This window comes from Bufo gargarizans, chromosome 7 (assembly GCF_014858855.1).
Source record: "Bufo gargarizans isolate SCDJY-AF-19 chromosome 7, ASM1485885v1, whole genome shotgun sequence".
NCBI classification, from domain to species: Eukaryota; Metazoa; Chordata; class Amphibia; order Anura; family Bufonidae; genus Bufo; species Bufo gargarizans.
In genome coordinates, this window is record NC_058086.1 from 67,773,224 (window position 1) to 67,792,930 (window position 19,707).

At 43.0% G+C, this 19,707-nt stretch overlaps 1 protein-coding gene across 1 annotated transcript in view; it reads left to right on the plus strand.

Annotated features, from left to right (window-relative positions):
- SUSD3 (sushi domain containing 3) overlaps nt 1-3,943 on the plus strand; it is an 84,961-nt gene extending 81,018 nt beyond the window's left edge. The window contains exons 6-7 of the transcript XR_006390908.1: nt 409-3,263; nt 3,750-3,943. The gene's annotated coding sequence lies outside the window, so the exon portion shown is untranslated. The remainder of the gene's footprint in view (nt 1-408; nt 3,264-3,749) is intronic.
- Nucleotides 3,944-19,707: the final 15,764 nt, after the last annotated feature.

Here is a 19,707-nt window from a genome sequence, read left to right on the forward strand (position 1 = left end):
TCTTCCTTCTGTGGTTTGCATGTCCTTGGTCATCACTACTACGGGTGGGATCCCTCTAGGTTTTTTTTTTGTGTTTTTTTTTTTATTCTATAATTGTAATTTGACAACTGTTATGTCTGATTTGAGGTGGTAAGGGTGAGACACATCAGGTGGTCTTAAAGCGTATCTGAGTTTAAAAAAAAAAAGTTTCATAATGGCTGTGCTTCATTGTAGAAACATAATTGTGAAGGAGCATGTTTTTTTGGGCTTCCCTAATGTCTTTCTCAGACATATTATTCCCTGTTTCCCTTGCACAGCTAGATGCATTTCTCTCACAGGCAGGGGGGTGTCTCCGTTCTGTTTAATCTGCCAGTACTGTATGCAGTGACCTCACTTCCCTTACTTCCCACTATGTTTGTTTTCTTCTAGGGAGCTCAGAAAGCTGATAAGGAGAGGGAGATCACTCAGACTCACAGGAGCTTCTCTGCTCTTCAGGCTCAGAATCTCAGCTAGCTCTGACACCCCCCCATTTCCTGTGAGCATTGTTCTGTGTCTCTGTTACTAAGGACGGATCTTGCCTGACAGCAAGTAAGGCGGAAGTGAGACCCCTAATGGCCATGACTTTACAGCTTTTTTTAAGGTGGATGCAGACAGATTTTTTAAATGAAGTAATTTAGAAAATTGCTAATTGCACCATTCTCTATTAGACTAAATTGTGTGAAAGTGCAGTGTCTCAAAAGAGTCGTATCACTGAAACTCACACAACAGCAAACTCTAATCCTGTAACGGGAGCAGCGACCTCCTCATTAATGGGATTATGTTGCTGAGGACATGACTTCATATGACTGGGACAATGTCAACATTTTCTCAGAAGGGACAAATAGAGAAAAAAAATACTTCCAGTTCTGCAAGTTCAGGAGAGCATTGGTACGGCTGTGCCCTTTAATTATTGCCTGATTAAAGAGGACCTGTCAGCAAGATCAACCCTATTAAACCGGACATAATACCTGGTCGGGTTGATCCTGCTGAGTTAGATCATACCATATTTATGTTTGTATGTGCCGCTGTTGCCAAGTAATCATCGCTTTTAATTGATATGCAAATTAGCTTCCTGGTACACTAGGGGTTCAGAGCACCAGATCTATGACCATGTGCCAGTGATGTATCAGCATCAGCACTAGGGAGAGATGTATGAGAGGGGAATATACTTATGTTATGATTCTGTTCACAGCTCTGGACTACTCCTGCATGGGAAGCCATTGTCTCCAGTTCTGGTTGCACGCTGACATCATCGCACATGCGCAGTAGGTAACAACACTGCTCTGGAAGCTGAAGCAGATGTTCTGGGTATGTGCCGATACTGGGTGCAACAGCACGGGTGCAAGATTACAGGATCAGGTGAGATGCCTGGTTCTGTCAAGCTAGGGGAATTGGGGAGTGGTAGGAGGAGCAGGGCATTGAAGGACATTGAAGATCTGGTGCTTCGAGGGGCTTGAGCCCACCCCTCGGTGCACCACTAAGCTAATCTGAATGTCAATAAAAAGGGTAATTACTAGGGATGAGCGAACTTGATGTTTATAAGGAGTCCTGTCCTGCATAACGGAAACCAGATGGATCCGTTATGCTGCCCATAGACTTCCGTGATAACGGAATCCATGACGGAATTCAACCAGAAACCGAACCCAAACTTGAAAAAAGCGAGTTGGTAACAGTGGCACATACAAACATAAAAATTGTATCATTTGACTTGTCGGGATCAAACCTAGCATACGTCATGTCTTGTTTTATGGGGTTGATCCTACTGACAGGTCCTCTTAAAACTATGAGTAAATTAAGGGTTACAACAAACGTGGGGTCCCATATACAAAGATCAAAATGTCTCCTGCCCATCCCTCCACAGATCCTCTTGTAAAGTGTCACTCTAGGCCGGGGATCGCCAATCTCCGACACTCCATCTGTTCTGAAACTACGACTCCCAGAATCCTCCTTTCACGTTTCAGTGTGCATTCTGGGAGTTGTAGTTTCGCAGCAGCTGGAGTGCCAAAAGTTGCTGATCCCTGCTCCAGGCCCTGAATGTATGACCATATAGTATGGCATAGCAGAGGCTTGTAGCACAATGTTTCAAATCCTGTTCTGAGGAACAATAAAGCCTTGTTTCTGGACACGGTTATACAGCAGGGTCATTATCACTATATTTGAAAGAAACATGGCTGAAGCTGATTTGTGTTTGCAGATAAACCTGTAAGTCATTTTCTATAGAAGGGAACTAACTTCCTAAATTCTTAATGATTAGAGATGCTGCTAGAGACATGGCCGGCTATATACGGCGTACAGGAACGAAGACTGAACAACCCAAAAATAACACGTTGGTGCTGGGACCAGTACACCATCCATCTTCAAGTCTTCTTGTTTGCAAGCAATATACAAAAAGGTTGTGTTTAAAGGGGTTTTCCAAGATTTTTAAACTGCTGAACTATCCTCTGGATAGGTCATCAGTATCTGATCGGTGGGGGTACAACCACCGGGACCCCCGCTGATGAGCTCCTGTGAGCGCCACGGCTTTCTCTCAGCTCACCAAGCAGAGCGCTGTACTTGGTATTCACTTCAATGGGGTTGAGCTGTGCCTAGGCCATGTTACCAATGAACTTGTTGTCAGATGGCCTAGGCAAAGCTGTGACAAGGCCACCTACTCAGACAGCTGATCGCTGGGGGTCCTGGGTGTAGAAACCACCATCGATCAGATACTGATGATATATCCAGAGAATAGTTCATCAGCTAAAATATTTCAGAAAACCGCTTTAAGGATTACCCGTAGCCAATAAAACCTCTATACTAGCAGGGGTTTACTTACAAGAGTAAATGGTGGTGTGATTGGTTCCTTCATTGTAAATGGCCTTTTCCAATGTAGCTTTTATAGTGCAACATGTATAAACCATTGAATATAAGCAGAACCACAATTTTAAAGGGGTTCTCCCATCATAGTAAGTGCTTGTGGTCATGTGACTGCTGGGATTCCCATTAAATTGTTAGGATGAAGGCGCAGAGATACTAGATAAGCGCTGCACAGTGTATCCCTGCACTTTGTTCTCTGGGACCTAAAGATGTAGCAAAATGCAATAACTTCCTATGGTGGAAACAGTCCTTTAATGTCAAGGATCTTCTGCATGTTGGTGTAGAAGGAAATTTGGAAAGGCTTTACTGCTCTGTAGTTCATCTGAACAATGCAATCACAGCAGGGATCGGAGACTCATGCAGCGCCCTTCAGACTCTGCATTAGGTATAAGGTCCCTTTCACACGAGCGTGATTTCCGCGCAGGAGCAATGCGGGAGGTGAACGCATTGCACCCGCACTGAATCCTGACCCATTCATTTCAATGGGTCTGTGTACATGAGCATTGTTTTTCACGCATCAGTTCTGCGTTGAGTGAAAATCGCAGCATGTTCTATATTCAGCGTTTTTCACGCAGCCCTGGCTCCATAGAAGTGAATGGGGCTGCGTGAAAAACGCATTGCATCCGCAAGCAAGTGCGGGTGCGATGCGTATTTCACTGATGGTTGCTAAGAGATGTTGTTTGTAAACCTTCAGTTTTTTTTCACGCGCGTGAAAAAGGCATCAAAACGCATTGCACCCGCGCGGAAAAAACTGAACAACTAAACGCAATCGCAGACAAAACTGACTGAACTTGCTTGCAAAATAGTGTGAGTTTCACTGAACGCACCCTGAACGCATCCGGACCTAATCCGTCACGTTCGTGTGAAACCAGCCTAAGGCTAGTTTCACACCAGCAGTAAATTCTTCCGACAGGCTGTTCTGGCAGAGGGACAGCTTGCCAGAGGACATTGTATCCAGCATAGCCGGATACTGCCTGACCCCACTGGAGCCAAATTACTATAATTAGACTCAACTGGAAACCGTCCTGTTTACACTATTAGGCCCCTTTCACACGGGCGAGTTTTCCACGCGGGTGCAATGCGTGAGTTGAACGCATTGCACTCGCACTGAATCAGGACCCATTAATTTCTATGGGGCTGTTCACATGAGCGGTGATTTTCACACATCACTTGTGCGTTGCGTGAAAATCGCAGCATGCTCTATTTTGTGCAGCAAGCTCTATTTTGATGACACAAGTGGATTAAGGTGATTTAATTTATTATTATTTTTTTTTTAACCCCTCCAGCCCTATTGTACTCAGAATGCTATTATTTTCCCTTATAACCATGTTATAAGGGGAGATAATACAATCTACACAACCTTGAACCCAAACCTGAACTTCTGTGAAGAAGTTCGGGTCTGGGTACCACATTCAGTTTTTTATCAAATGCGTGCAAAACGCATTGCACCCGCGCGATAAAAACTGAACAACGGAACGCAATCGCAGTCAAAACTGACTGCAATTGCGTACCTACTCGAGCGGGTTTGCCGCAACGCATCCGGACCTTATCCAGACACGTTCATGTGAAAGAGGCCTTAGTGCCGGGATTCGGCCAGACGATGCCGGAAACAGTGCAGATTTCTGCTGGAGCCCACTAACTATAATGGGACTCAGCGGGGACCCAGCCTGTTTCCGCCATTAGTGTCAGGATTGGCTGGATCCCTGCCAGAGCCCACTGGCTGTATTGGTACTCAGAGGGGATCCAGCCTGTTTCTGCCATTAGTGCTGGGATACGGCCATACTATGCAAGAAACAGCCCGGAGCCCATTGACTATAATGGGACTCAGCGGGAATCCGGCCTGTCTCCGCCATTAGTGCTGGGATTTGGTCGGGCAATGCCAGAAACAGGCAAGATCCCTGCCAGAGCCCACTGGCTGTAATGGGACTCAGCGGGGATCCGGCCTGTTTCTGCCATTAGTGCTGGGATACGGCCATACTATGGCAGAAACAGGCCAGAGTCCATTGACTATAATGGGACTCAGCTGGAATCCGGCCAGTTTGCAACATTAGTGCCGGGATTTGGCTGGGCAATGCCAGAAACAGGCCGGATCCCAGCCGGAGACCACCGAATATAATGGGACTCAGCAGGCATCTGGCCTGTCTCCACCATTAGTGCCGGGATTCGGCCGGGCAATGCCAGAAACAGGCCGGTTTCCAACACTCAGAATCCCTGCCGATCAGCTGTTTTGAGACGGCATCGCCGCTCTTGTGAGCGCCACAGCCTTCTTCATGCTCACCAAGCACAGAGCCATACATTGTACAGCGGCTGTGCTTGGTATCACGCTCTGCCCCATTCTCCTTAGTGGTCCTCCAACGATCAGATCAGGATAGGTCATATCAAAATCCTGGAAACCCCCCTTTAATGCTTCTGTGTCTAGAAAAATTGATTGTGATAATATAGTTATGTTATACAATTGCTATGTATGCATTTTCTTTATGTATTCTTTAAATTGGTTCCAAAGCTCCATATTAAAGGGGTTATCCCATGATTAAAGTAAAAAAATTAAAATCATACATAATCAAGTACATGACAACCTCTTTCTAACAAAGCAGGGACCAGCCTTGTACCTCACATGAATCCTACATTACAAAAGTATTCAGATCCAGATGCTGGTTTGAACACCGTAGAATATTATTTGTGGGACAACCCCTTTAAGTTATTTGTGAGAATATAACTTTTTTCTACAGACAAAGAATAGTAACTTTTTCCCATATGTTCATGGTCTTGAATAAACTGCGGACTCCAACAGAATCTTAGAAACGTCCAAAAGATTCCCTGATGTCTTAATTAGTGTAATAAAGTCAAGACGTTGCCAGTAATATTTTAATAAGCCTGAAATGTATTATCATCAGTTAGACGATATGTAGAACCCACGAGAACGTGTATACAGACGTGGACAAAATTGTTGGTACCCTTTGGTCAATGAAAGAAAAAGTCACAATGGTCACAGAATTAACTTTAATCTGACAAAAGTAATAATAAATTAAAATTCTATAAATGTTAACCAATGAAAGTCAGACATTGTTTTTCAACCATGCTTCAACAGAATTATGTAAAAAAATAAACTCATGAAACAGGCATGGACAAAAATGATGGTACCCCTAACTTAATATTTTGTTGCGCAACCTTTTGAGGCAATCACTGCAATCAAACGCTTCCTGTAACTGTCAATGAGACATCTGCACCTCTCAGCAGGTATTTTGGCCCACTCCTCATGAGCAAACTGCTCCAGTTGTGTCCGGTTTGAAGGGTGCCTTTTCCAGACTGCATGTTTCAGCTCCTTCCAAAGATGCTCAATAGGATTGAGGTCAGGGCTCATAGAAGGCCACTTTAGAATAGTCCAATTTTTTCCTCTTAGCCATTCTTGGGTGTTTTTAGCGGTGTGTTTTGGGTCATTGTCCTGTTGCAAGACCCATGACCTGCGACTGAGACCAAGCTTTCTGACACTGGCTAGTACATTTCTCTCTAGAATTCCTTGATAGTCTTGAGATTTCATTGTACCCTGCACAGATTCAAGACACCCTGTGCCAGACGCAGCAAAGCAGCCCCAGAACATAACAGAGCCTCCTCCATGTTTCACAGTAGGGACAGTGTTCTTTTCTTGATATGCTTCATTTTTTCGTCTGTGAACATACAGCTGATGTGCCTTGGCAAAAACTTCGATTTTTGTCTCATCTGTCCACAGGACATTCTCCCAGAAGCTTTGTGGCTTGTCAACATGTAGTTTGGCATATTCCAGTCTTGCTTTTTTATGATTCGTTTTCAACAATGGTGTCCTCCTTGGTCGTCTCCCATGTAGTCCACTTTGGCTCAAACAACGACGGATGGTGCGATCTGACACTGATGTTCCTTGAGCATGAAGTTCACCTTGAATCTCTTTAGAAGTCTTTCTAGGCTCTTTTGTTACCATTCGGATTATCCGTCTCTTAGATTTGTCATCAATTTTCCTCCTGCGGCCACGTCCAGGGAGGTTGGCTACAGTCCCATGGATCTTAAACTTATGAATAATATGTGCAACTGTACTCACAGGAACATCTAGTTGCTTGGAGATGGTCTTATAGCCTTTACCTTTAACATGCTTGTCTATAATTTTCTTTCTGATCTCTTGAGACAGCTCTTTCCTTTGCTTCCTCTGGTCCATGTCGAGTGTGGTACACACCATATCACCAAACAACACAGTGATTACCTGGAGCCATATATATAGGCCCAATGGCTGATTACAAGGTTGTAGACACCTGTGATGCTAATTAGTGGACACACCTTGAATTAACATGTCCCTTTGGTCACATTATGTTCTGTGTTTTCTAGGGGTACCATCATTTTTGTCCATGCCTGTTTCATGAGTTTATTTTTTTACATAATTCTGTTGAAGCATGGTTGAAAAACAATGTCTGACTTTCATTGGTTAACATTTATAGAATTTTAATTTATTATTACTTTTGTCAGATTAAAGTTATTTCTGTGACCATTGTGACTTTTTCTTTCATTGACCAAAGGGTACCAACAATTTTGTCCACGTCTGTATATAATGTTCATGTTCATTACATTTCATGTATTAATTGCTGGCACATTATCTGCACTTGCTAAATAGATGTACAGAATCAGAATGTTACACTTCTACAATGTATCTTTTCTATATTGATAAAAGCATATTTTTCCACATGTTTAATGGGAAATCACAATAAAATTTTATTATGAGATATGGTCCTGTTGTCTCCAGTGGGTGCATTGTATTTACCATATAAGAAGTAGTAGATATTACAATATTAGTGCTAACATATTCAATTTAGTTAAAGGCTATGTACACCTTTGGGGGTATTTTTTTTATTAATATTTCATTGTACTCATTTTGAGCTAAAAGCAATTTATTTCATTTGGTCTTTATAAAAAAAAAGTGAACCCCTTTCTCTGTACAGCCTTGAGATTCTCTAGTAGAAGGCTCTGTATTTTGACTCTCTTCCATGAGACAGCTCTGCTGACGGCTCCTTATCTATGATCTCTGACCTCTTAAACACTCATTATAGTTCAATTCTGATCTTACTAATAAGAATGTGGCTTAAATAAGTGTTAGGATTAGTGTTTTTAGTAATTTACCGATAAGGTTTATTAGATGACCGGCAAAAAGTTAAAGTATGATTCACACAGCTAGACAAACAGTTACTGTAAGGATTACAGAACGGCTAAATAATTTTAATAAAGACCAATTGAAAAAATTATTTTTAGCCCAAAATGAGAAAAAAATGCAATCTGTCTGCACCAGAGCCTCTTTTTCTTTTGATCTTGGTTCGGCTAATACCCTTAGGCCAGTTTCACTCAAGCGTGTTCGGTCTGGGAAACACTATCAATGTGACTGAAGGTCTACTGTCTTGTGCTCACAGCTACATGGGAGTATAATACAGTACAGCCACGGTCACGCAGGAACACCTCCTTGGAGCACCTTGACTGATGACCAGACATCTCACCTGGCTTTGTCAAATGCTGTAGGTGTCTGCGCTGTTTAGAAAACAGCAGCAGAGTCTCTGTGCTTGTGCTGATACTCAGGCCAACGGTGCAGGTGTAAGATTGACCAGGCAAATTTTCTGGCACTGAAGGGGGAGTGTCTTCAGCAACAGGGTATTGGTGCTTCGAGGGCTTGGACCAGCCCCTCGGTGCTTCAAGAGCCTAATTTTGCATATCACAAGAAATAGATTTATCACTTGAATGGCATAGTGTAGAAGAATAAATACTATATCGTTGGAATCAGCAGGCTCAACCATACCAGGCAGGATGCCTGGTTTAATAGGGTTGGTCCTGCTGACAGATGCTCTTTAACACAGAGACTTGCAGACAGAAATCATGTTATGTTCTTTAGGTGGGCACTCATGTAAGACCTGGGAAGAAAAGAAAGTTGGCATGACACAACAGCTGTTGAAAGTCTACTGTAGAAAACCAAGCACTGGTTCCTACCATTATGTGCTAGAGGCTAACGTGAGATGGATTTTTTTTGGCTGGTCTCCATTGCAGACAGATAATTGAGGAAGGTTTTTAATACAAACGGCTTTCTTACTGTATATACAGTAAAAGTGCAATACTAAACCTAACCAATGGACAAAGGAGGTGCTGTTTTTTTGTTTTTTTTAAACAGCAGATCTTTTTGGAAATAGTGGAAAATTATGTTACCCACTAAAATCTTGTTTGCATCCATTCTCTGATATTCTGTTATCTGTATTTTATATTTGTCCATTCCAAGTCGAATTGCCTATAAGTGAAGCACATCCATTAGTACACATTGCAAGTGTTCTGCTTATCTATTGAAATCTTTTTAAAATTTCCAAAACACTGCAATTATCTCAGGAACTTCAAGATGTTCAATTAGTTTCTAATTATGGGAAAAGTCATATTCAGTAAGATCAGAACAGACGGATGATTCAGATTCTGTGAGCGTCCACCCCTTCATCTTTGGCAGGGAATGGATATTACTGACGCTGATTCTCTTGCTTGTACCTCCCAAATTTCTGGACAATTATCAATTTTTTTCTGAACACAAACAGATTAGTGTTAATCCTACTGTATCCCCTGGATACTAGCCAACTCCACTTAAAACTGCTTGAATTAAATAAAAAGCTACATATGGCAGCGGGTTAAAGGGGTTATCTAAAATTTTGATATTGATGGCCCATCCTAAAGTCACGTTCATTGGTCACATGGCCTAGGCGCCGCTCAGTCCCATTCAAGTGAATGGGACTGAGCTACAATACCAAGGACAGCCAGCCTCTATCAAATGAAGGCACTCCGCCCCGCCATCAGGAGTGCCATGGCCTCCTCAAACAGCCGATCGTCGCAGGTGCTGGGCGTCAGACCCTCGCCAATCTGATATTGATGAACTATCCTTTAAATTGTAATTGAAGGAGCCATCAATTCTAACTACTTTTGAACATACAATCAGCTGTTTCATCAATATTCATGATGGAGGTATTTACCTTCCGGGTTACCTTCCGTACGACCACTCTAATACTCACCTGCCCCTTATCTGGCCCCCTCCCCACCGATACAGTCCCACCCAGTGTTCAATATCCCTTTAACCTTAATAAAACTCAGGCACCAAGCTGGAATGAATCGGCCACAGCAGCCGTTTTATTAACATACATACAATATATATAAAAACCATAAACTCCTTGCAATGATAATTCCTTCCAAATTACCTGAACTGAAGCCGTTACCCACCAGCTCAGAAGCACCACTGACTGGCCCCTTTTAATTCCGCCACAACTGGGAGTGCAGCCCCAACCATGGAGCCTTCCCATCATCCTCCCCTGTAAATATAACCAATTTGGAGGACCTCTCCCCGCCACCAACGCAAAGACTTGACCCCTTAAGTCTGCGCGTCCCTCCATAATTTCAAAGCCATCTCGATACCTTCCTTTAACACCAGACTCCACATATCCAAACCGACTGCATTTAAACGCACACCATCAGACCTCCAAAAAAAAACAACCCCCTTCTCAAGTACCATGTGTCTCACTGCCACTGCCCCATTCCTGGCCATAAAGAAACCCATTGCCCGGTTCACCCTAAGGCCTCTTTCACACGGGCGTCATGTTTTTTGCCCGGATAAGAGGCGGGTGCGTTGCGGGAAAAACGAGTGCAAAACATTGTAATGCGTTTTGCACTCGCGTGAGAAAAATCGCGCATGTTTGGTACCCAGACCCGAACTTCTTCACAGAAGTTTGGGCTTGGGATTGATGTTCTGAAGATTGTATTATTTTCCCTTATAACATGGTTATAAGGGAAAATAATAGCATTCTGACTACAGAATGCATAGTATAATAGTGCTGGAAGGGTTAAAAAAATAAAAAAGTTAATAAAAAAGTTAACTCACCTTATCATCTTGATCGCGTAGTTCCCGGTCTGTTCTTTACTAGCTGTGGGCTAAATGACCTGTGGTGATGTCAGATCACATGCTCCAATCACATGGTCCATCACCATGGTGATGGAGCATGTGATCTGACATCACCACAGGTCCTTTAGCCCACAGCTAGTAAAGAACAGACCGGGAACTACGCGATCAAGAGGATAAAGTGAGTTAACTTTTTTATTTTTTTAACCCTTCCAGCACTATTATACTATGCATTCTGTAGTCAGAATGCTATTATTTTCCCTTATAACCATGTTATAAGGGAAAATAATACAGTGAATAAACTGTCACCTAGAACCCATGCGTGAAAATCGCACCGCATCCGCACTTGCTTGCGGATGCTTGCGATTTTCACGCAACCCCATTCACTTCTATGGGGCCTGCATTGCGTGGATTATCGCACCGCAACGCACAAAGAGGAGCATGCTGCGATTTTCACGCAACGCATAAGTGATGCGTGAAAATCACCGCTCATGTGAACAGCCCCATAGAAATTAATGGGTCAGGATTCAGTGCGGGTGCAATGCGTTCAACTCACGCAACACACCCGCGCAGAATAATCGCCCGTGTGAAAGGGGCCTAACTCTCGCCCTATTCACGCCCTCCACTGATCTGGCACCCCTCCAAACTATCCTCAGGACTATATCTGACCATACTGTCACTAACTTTGGAAACAAAGCCCGTAACCTCAACAGATCAAACTTAACGTCTCAAAGTAGTTCCCGAAACGGCGTGCTGCCAAATCGTAGCTGCCCACATGCAGCACTAAAACATCATGTGCCCTATCCTGCCTAACAAACCGATGTACTTCTGGCAACACCCCTGCCCATACCATGCCCATGCAACCCAACCACCTTACTACCACTGCCGACCGCGGGAAGCCAGCCTAATTACCGATCGTCCGGCTGAACGCATGACCAAAAAAGGACTTCATAAACTCTGTAATTTTCCTTAACTTAAACCTAAAAGCCAACCCTGCTATGTAACTATTCATTTTTGCCACCGACCAACCCTCCTCTCTACAATGCCTCACAAACAACAACAGTGGAACTTCCAACTCTTTGTTCCCAGCACCCAACCCATTACACCAGTCCTCCCAGTACTGCCACGCTTTTAAATATGTGCCAATGATGCCTGAATGAGCCCCGCTACAGTGCCTCCAGAAGATCCCACAGACAACTCGGGCTCACCCTCCAAAACTCTTCTGCCTCTGGGGCCAGCTGCCGGGAAAAGATCCTACTGTGAACGAGAGAGAGCATCAGCAACATCGTTGTCGACCCCCGACACATGCACCGCCACCACCCAAGTATTAAGTGATAGACACTCCAATACCAGCCGCTGTAGCATCCGCACCACTAATGGCGACGAGGCTGACAACCCATTTATCACCTGAACCACTCCCAAATTATCACAGTGGAAGCGAACCTTTTTATCCCCAAAAACTTTTCCCCACAACCTAACTGCCACCACTATGGGTAAAAGCTCCAACAATGCAAAATTTTTAACCCAGCCCTTTTCAACCCAACTATCTGGTCATCCCCCAGCGCACCATTGACCCCCGCAGTAAACTCCAAAACCACAACCCCCCGCCGCATCTGAAAATAGCACAAAATAAAAAGAGTTCACCACCTTACCGATGAATAGCGAGCGACTGTTATAATTCTCCAAAAAATAACTCCAAACCTTCAAGTCTGTTCTCAATTCATTCCCCAACCGAATGTAGTGGTGTGGTGCAATTATGCCTGCCGTTGCCCCCGATAACCGTCTGCTAAAAACCCTCCCCATGGGCCTAATCCGGCACGCAAAATTAAGTTTTCCCAGAAGTGACTGAAGCTCACGCAATTTTATCTTTTTTTAACGACTTGCCCTCGCTACCTCTCCCTTTAAATCCACCAACTTATCCCTAGGCAGTCTACATTCCATCCTAACTGTGTCAATCACTATTCCCCAAAAACTTAAATTCCGTGATCTGAGGTCTGATATGGAAGTCTAATCTGAGGTATGATATGGGGGTCTGATGAGGATTGGGGGCCTGATATGGGGGTCTAATAAAAAAATATCAGATTTTCCTCCTCTAAAACCTAGGTGCATCTTATAATATGGTGTGTGTTAAATACTGTATCTAAATTTTTATAAAATACTGATATTTAGTGGTGTACCTAGAGAGGTTCCAGAGGAATACAGTTTAAAAAAAAAAGGGGGGGGGGGATGGGAGAATGGGTAAAAAAAAAAAAAAATTCCCCACCTCACTGTTTCTCCACTCCTCTCCACTTCCTGTTTCCAACTCGACGCAAAGGAGCTGGCTTCGATTGCCCTGATCACAAAAGAAATGACATTAATGAAACTACCAGTAAGTAGTAGAGTATAAAAAATATATTTCAGAAAATAATCGCAATGAACATCAGAATTCTTTACAGGATTTAGTGAATTTTCCATCAACCAATAAGAGGCTGACTATATTTTCCAAACCATTAATAGGCCTGACCACTGCTTTATCTAATATTTTATGTGATGTGTAGCTCACAAAGTGGCACTTTTCATGTAAATAACCTTTTAGATGCTGATAAATGTTCTTATTAATATGAGCTAAGGACAGAATAGATCTTCAATGTGGATGCCAACAGGCCTTTATGGAGACAGATGGGGACATGACAATTTATTTGCCTTATGGTAAAGCTTTAATAAACACTAGGCGTACAGAGTAAAGGCAAAGAGAAACTTATAATGAGTTTCCAGTCTGTTGGCCACTGTGTTCATTTCCATTCAGTCCTAAGTAGGGATACTCACCTAATATACTTTATACCAGTACTTGGTTTCCAGGGTATCAACCCATATTTGGTTTTATATATCAGAGCTGGACAGAGTAGGGCGAGTAGGACACGACTAAGAGGTGGGTACAATTTATCGATCAGCTGTTTGAAGGAGCTGCGGCACTACTGCGAATTCTGCGTCCTCTTCAATGGTTACCTGCACGCCATCTACATTGTAATCTTGGTGTAGGGTAATCACAGTTCCTCTCTTATTCACTTGAATGGAACCAACAGCTGTAAGGACACTGCACCGCCGCTACAATGGAGATGGCGTGCAGGTGAATATCGAAGAGAACACAGCCCTCATACTAGTGCTGGTCAGCAGGGCTGCCGAAAGTCATACCCCCCACCCCAATCTGAATCCTCAGGATAGTATAGGGAAATACCCCTTTAATTACTTTTCCAAACGCTAAATAGGACAAGGTGTTTTGGTTAAGGACATTTGATTTTAGGGCTGACCAAGCAGTCCTGATCTTAACCCTATCGAGATGCTGCGACATGACCAAAAGAGGCATCCCAGAAATATGTTGAGATGAAAGACATTTGCAGGGAGGAATGGTCCAAACTTCCTTTTCAATGTTGTGCAAATCTTATTTACAGCCACTGGAAACATTTGGTGGAGGTGATTGCTACTAAAGGGGGGATCACAGGTTATTAAATTCAAGGATTCCCCTTTCTCTTTCTTTCTGCCTGTACTTTTGCTGTTTTTAAAAAGTGGGAAAGTACAACTGCTTGCATGCTATTGTGTTAGTTAAATGTGTCTATAATTTTGACTTAAAAAAAAAAAAGCAGACCACATTTTATTAGTATAGATACTGCAAATATGTATGTGGACAGAGTGGTCACACCGCTTTAACTATATGTGTAGAGAGGATGGGGTGGGGGGGGAATAACAGAACAATGTTTGATGCAACAACCATCACATTAACCTTCAGAGACAATAGCGCCCCATTATGAAATCCATGTGTAGGGCATCGAAATGACTTGTCTTGCTACTACAGGGCTAGAGGAAGAACTGGACGGGACACTGCTGCTCTCTTATGTCCTGGTAGCACTCTGGCAGGCTTTACGGGATGCCTCTATATATTTATATAATTCCCTAGTCTCTGACCAATCTCAGACTCAGGACCTTGCTTATGGGAGGCAGAAACTCGAAGGCCTAGTTCACACTTCAGTGATTGTGAGCCAAAACTAAGTGAAGCCCACACAAGGTATAATAACGTTTGGCACAGGTTCAGTGTTTCTGACCCACCCTTGGTTTTGACTCACAATCACTGATGGAAATCACTCATATGAGAACTAAGCCTAACGCTGGGTTCACACCTGAGCGTTTCTCAAACGCGCGTTTTAGTCGCGCGTTTTTATGCGCGTTTTTGTAATAGTAAACGCGCGTTTGAAGCGCGTTTGTGTCATTGACTGCAGTGTCCTATGGCCACAAACGCGCGTCAAAACGCCCCAAAGAAGCTCAAGTACTTGTTTGAGCGTCGGGCGTTTTACAGCGCGTTCGTACGCGCTGTAAAACGCCCAGGTGTGAACCATTCCCATAGGGAAGCATTGGATTTCATGTCTTGAGCGTTTTACAGCGCGTTTGAACGCACTGTAAAACGCTCAGGTGTGAACCCAGGGTTAAAGTAAGCCGCAGGCTGCACTGCAAGCTATGAGACAATTTTACACATGTGTCTCTATATACCAGTATATTATAAATATAATAAAAAAGTGTATTTCTTTCCAATAAAGTCACTAAAACATAATAAAGAATTTAAAAAAATGTTAAATTAAATGCATTTTATTAAATAAACATCACATGACAGTAAATAAACAACATATTTGGTATTTTCACAGCTGCAGCAACAACCCACACAATCCAGTGACCTGACCAGTAAATGTCCTCAATAAAAATGGAGTAATTACTTTTTTTCTGCTATTTACTCACAATTAAAAGGGTTGTGTCATAAACTACTTTTCACTCTAAAGTGTATTTGCATCCCATTCCATCTTGGATTGTTTTATTTATTTTTTCATTTGCAGTTTACTCTTATCCCCCATGCTTGAATCCTACCTACTGGTTTATCATGTGTCTTCTGTCTCAGTATGCCTTAGGCCTCATGCACACGACCGTTGTGTGCATCCGTGGCCGTTGTGCCGTTTTCCGTTTTTTTTCACGGACCCATTGACTTTCAATGGGTCCGTGGAAAAATCGGAAAATGCACTGTTTGGCAGCCGCATCCGTGATCCGTGTTTCCTGGCCGTGAAAAAAATATGACCTGTCCTATTTTTTTCACGGCCAACGGTTCACAGACCCATTCAAGTCAATGGGTCCGTGAAAAATCACGGATGCACACAAGATTGGCATCCGTGTCCGTGATCCGTGTCCGTGATCCGTGTCCGTTTTTTCCTATCATTTCAATGGCAAACTTGACTTAGATTTTTTTTTTTCATTTTTCATGTCCGTGGATCCTCCAAAAAACAAGGAAGACCCACGGATGAAAAAACGGTCACGGATCACGGACCTACGGACCCCGTTTTTGCGGACCGTGAAAAAATACTGTCGTGTGCATGAGGCCTTAGGGTAGTGAGATGTGTCCTGACATCAGCAGGACAAGTGGCACTAACCACACTCCTTGTTCTATCCAACTACTCTTGTGCGTCCTACATTTCCAGGCTCCAATGCAGGACATAACCAGTAGCAGCTCAATATTAAAACAGATTTGCCACAGGGCTCAATGGTAGGCTAATAACTTTAGAATAAGGAAGTTTTGATAAATGGAGGTATTTAAGGATATAACAGCAACATCTGTTGGGTGGGATATAGTTATACTAGTGCCACAATCTCTTTAATATAAATGAATTACTTGCATGTGTGTGTAGGACATGTGCAGTTCAAAAAATGCAGCAAATCTTGCAACCCAAAAAAAAAAAAAGAAAAAAAAAAAAGGACCTCATACAACTAAAAATGAAAAAGTTATGGCTGTTAGGGCTATGAATGTGGTGACACAAAGCAAAACAAAAAACATTATTCTGGTCATTTCAACAAGTACAGCATACAGATTTCCCTTAGTAAAAAGACTTGGTAAAAAAACAACTTTGTGGCATATAGCTGCCTCTCTCCTTCATGAAGTATGTTCACACATGGTGTTTTTTTTCCTGTTCTTAGATAGACAAAAAACACACAAAAAATGCAGCAGAGACAGTGATAAATATGTCACTGCTGCCAGTACTGTATGGTATAATAGGCGTATGAAAGAAAAAAATAAAATAATAAACCTGTCGCCATCAAAATGCAGTGTAAGCTGTAGATATCATGTTATAGAACAGTATGAGCTGAGCAGATTGATGTTTAATTTTGTGGGCAAATATTCTGCAAAACCTACAGTGCCCTGAAAAAGTATTCATACCTACCTAAATTTTACTGAAAGCGTGAAACTGTGAATACTTGGCCAAAAGTCCGTCTGAAGGGATTAGGCAAAAACTGTGACTGACGACATAGAGAAGAATAAAATTTTAGAGAAGAATTACTTAATGAGGAAAGAGCGGAACTGCGTCAGATTTTCCACAACTAAGTGGTACTGCAGCAACTGCACCTCCAGCAACTTGGCCAGCTGGGAGTTCAGCTTGCACATAAACTAATCGCTGGTCGCGAGTAGTGTTCTCATGGCCACACATTCATAGTGGACCGGAGGACAAGGAGGAGGCGAAGCTGGAGTCAGGGCACTTTTGCACCTACTGACCATTTAAGACACCAGGTCACCAATGTGCAGGTGTGATTAAGTTACTACATTGTGCCTGCTGGGGAGAGTGGGACGTGGTCCGTTCCTCGGGAGAAGGTGAGTATGACAGATTTTTATTTGATTTACACCACTGGCGGCCTTCACTTATATACGCACTTCTGTGCAGGGCCATTTCTAGGATCTGACGAGGGGCACAATGGCCCGGGTTGTAACCTCACTATCTTAAAGCGAGGCACGGGGCAGACATTTTTAAATAATAAGAGCTTTGAAAGTGCTCATCTCTTCCTATTCAACTGAATCACCATCCTCAGGACAGTGATACAGTTAAATGCTGCGGTGGGGCACAGGAATTATTTCTCCCGCCGTTCCCTGTGTGTGGTACTTGGTGGTGCTCCGCTGATCTTCATGGGATTTTCAGATGGTTTGGATAATAAAAAAATGTGTAGATGTCAAATGGGCCCCAAGCCGCAGATAGTAAATGAGAACCAAGTGGCAGGTGGGACCATATTGTTTAATAAGGAGGCAATAGGGAGGATGGGGCAGCAATAGACACAGAATTAAGGTAGGTATACCGGAAATGTGAGGACCCAAAGATGCCTCTGTTTCAAACTCTACAAATACAAGTCATGGCTGGAAGAAGTCGTCCGGGCCAGATGGAAAATACCAGGAAATAATTCTAATCAGAGAAGTCACCTGCGATCCATTGGATATAACTACACTGTAGTCACTTAGGCTAAATGCACACGATCAGGACAGCGTGCAGATTTTCTGTGCAGATTTGCATGTGTAATGCTCCAGAGTGGAATTACCACTTCTTCACCCCACTATTGTCTTTAATGGGCTAATATCATGTCATATTGTGTATTTATTTCAGGTCCACTACACTGTGCATTCCTCTTTCTATGTAACTGTTATGTTAAAATGTAATATGCCTGGTTCACCAGCAGGTGGCAGCAAATATGGCAGAGCTACAGTTAGGTAGAATGGAGCTTTCCATTCCATTCTAACCCCTCTCTGTGGAGGAGTGGGCGAGTCCCACTTCCTGCAGGAAGGGAGGGGACCAGTTTCTATTGCAGTCTAGCTTAACCCCTGCTAGGGGAAGGAAGCAAGTGCTGGGCACGTCAAGCCAAGCCAGCCAGAGCACCTTTAGCTCTGCTGGATGTGGAGGCCACAGCTTAGAGCCTCAGAAGCCAGGAGCAGAGTTCCCTGGCCTAATTAAGAGATAGGCCATAAAAATAGAGAAATTGCAGCAGACAGAAGAAGCTAAGTTATACAGCTACCCTGTCAGTACAGCAGAGCTAGAGAGCAACGGATGTAGCAGAGTTGAGTTTGCCTGCCAAATTTAATGCTAAAGCCTGCTGGGACCAAGGTAAAGCTTGAAGATTGTCTTGGATGAACATTTACCAATGTAAAGCTGTTATTGAACTTCATACATGGTCTGGACTCAAGTTACTTCTTTCATTCCTCAATTACTACCCCCTATTTGTCTGCTTCAGAGCCAACACCTGGGGTTCCAGCCGTATCCAGGTAAGAGCACTGTGACACTCATACAAAACATTAAGGGACATTCTAGGCCACCCTATACCACTCGGCCATTCCAACACATGGGTACTACCACCAATTACAAGTGTCCCTGGCCGTTGCCGCTGCGTTGCACTTGCAGAAAATGCACACCGTAGGTCATGTACATTGTATTCTATGAGAATTTGAAATTCTCATGTACACAATGCAGATTTTTTCTGTGCGGATTTTGACCTGCATGTTAATTTTATTTTTCCTGGCGGGATTTTTTCCATTCACTTGAAAAACGAGAGTAAAATCTGCATTAAATCCGCATTTAAATCCTCACCAATTGATGTGGATTATCCACATGGATTTTCCTCCGAACACCTGCAGATTTCAGTGCAGAGTCTCCGCACCTAAGCCCTGAATATGTGAATTTCCCCTTATACAGTCGGCAGAGCGCTGCTGTAAGAAGAATTTCTAACAATGGATGTCGTATATCTGGACTTCTCCAAAGCATTTGACACTGTGCCATATAAAAGGTTAGTATATAAAATGAGAATGCTTGGACTGGGAGAAAATGTCTGTAAGTGGGTAAGTAACTGGCTCGGGGGTAGAAAACAGAGGGTGGTTATTAACGGTACACACTCAGATTGGGTCACTGTCAGTGGGTCACTTAATAGTGATCTTGTAGAAGGCTTACATAGTAAAATTGTGTAAAGTAATTAACATGGAAGAGGACAATATACTGTGTGTATATATATATATATATATATATATATATGTACAGTATATAGATACACAGTGTCTTGCAAAAGTATTCACCTCCCTTGACTTTTTGTTACATTACAGCCTTAAG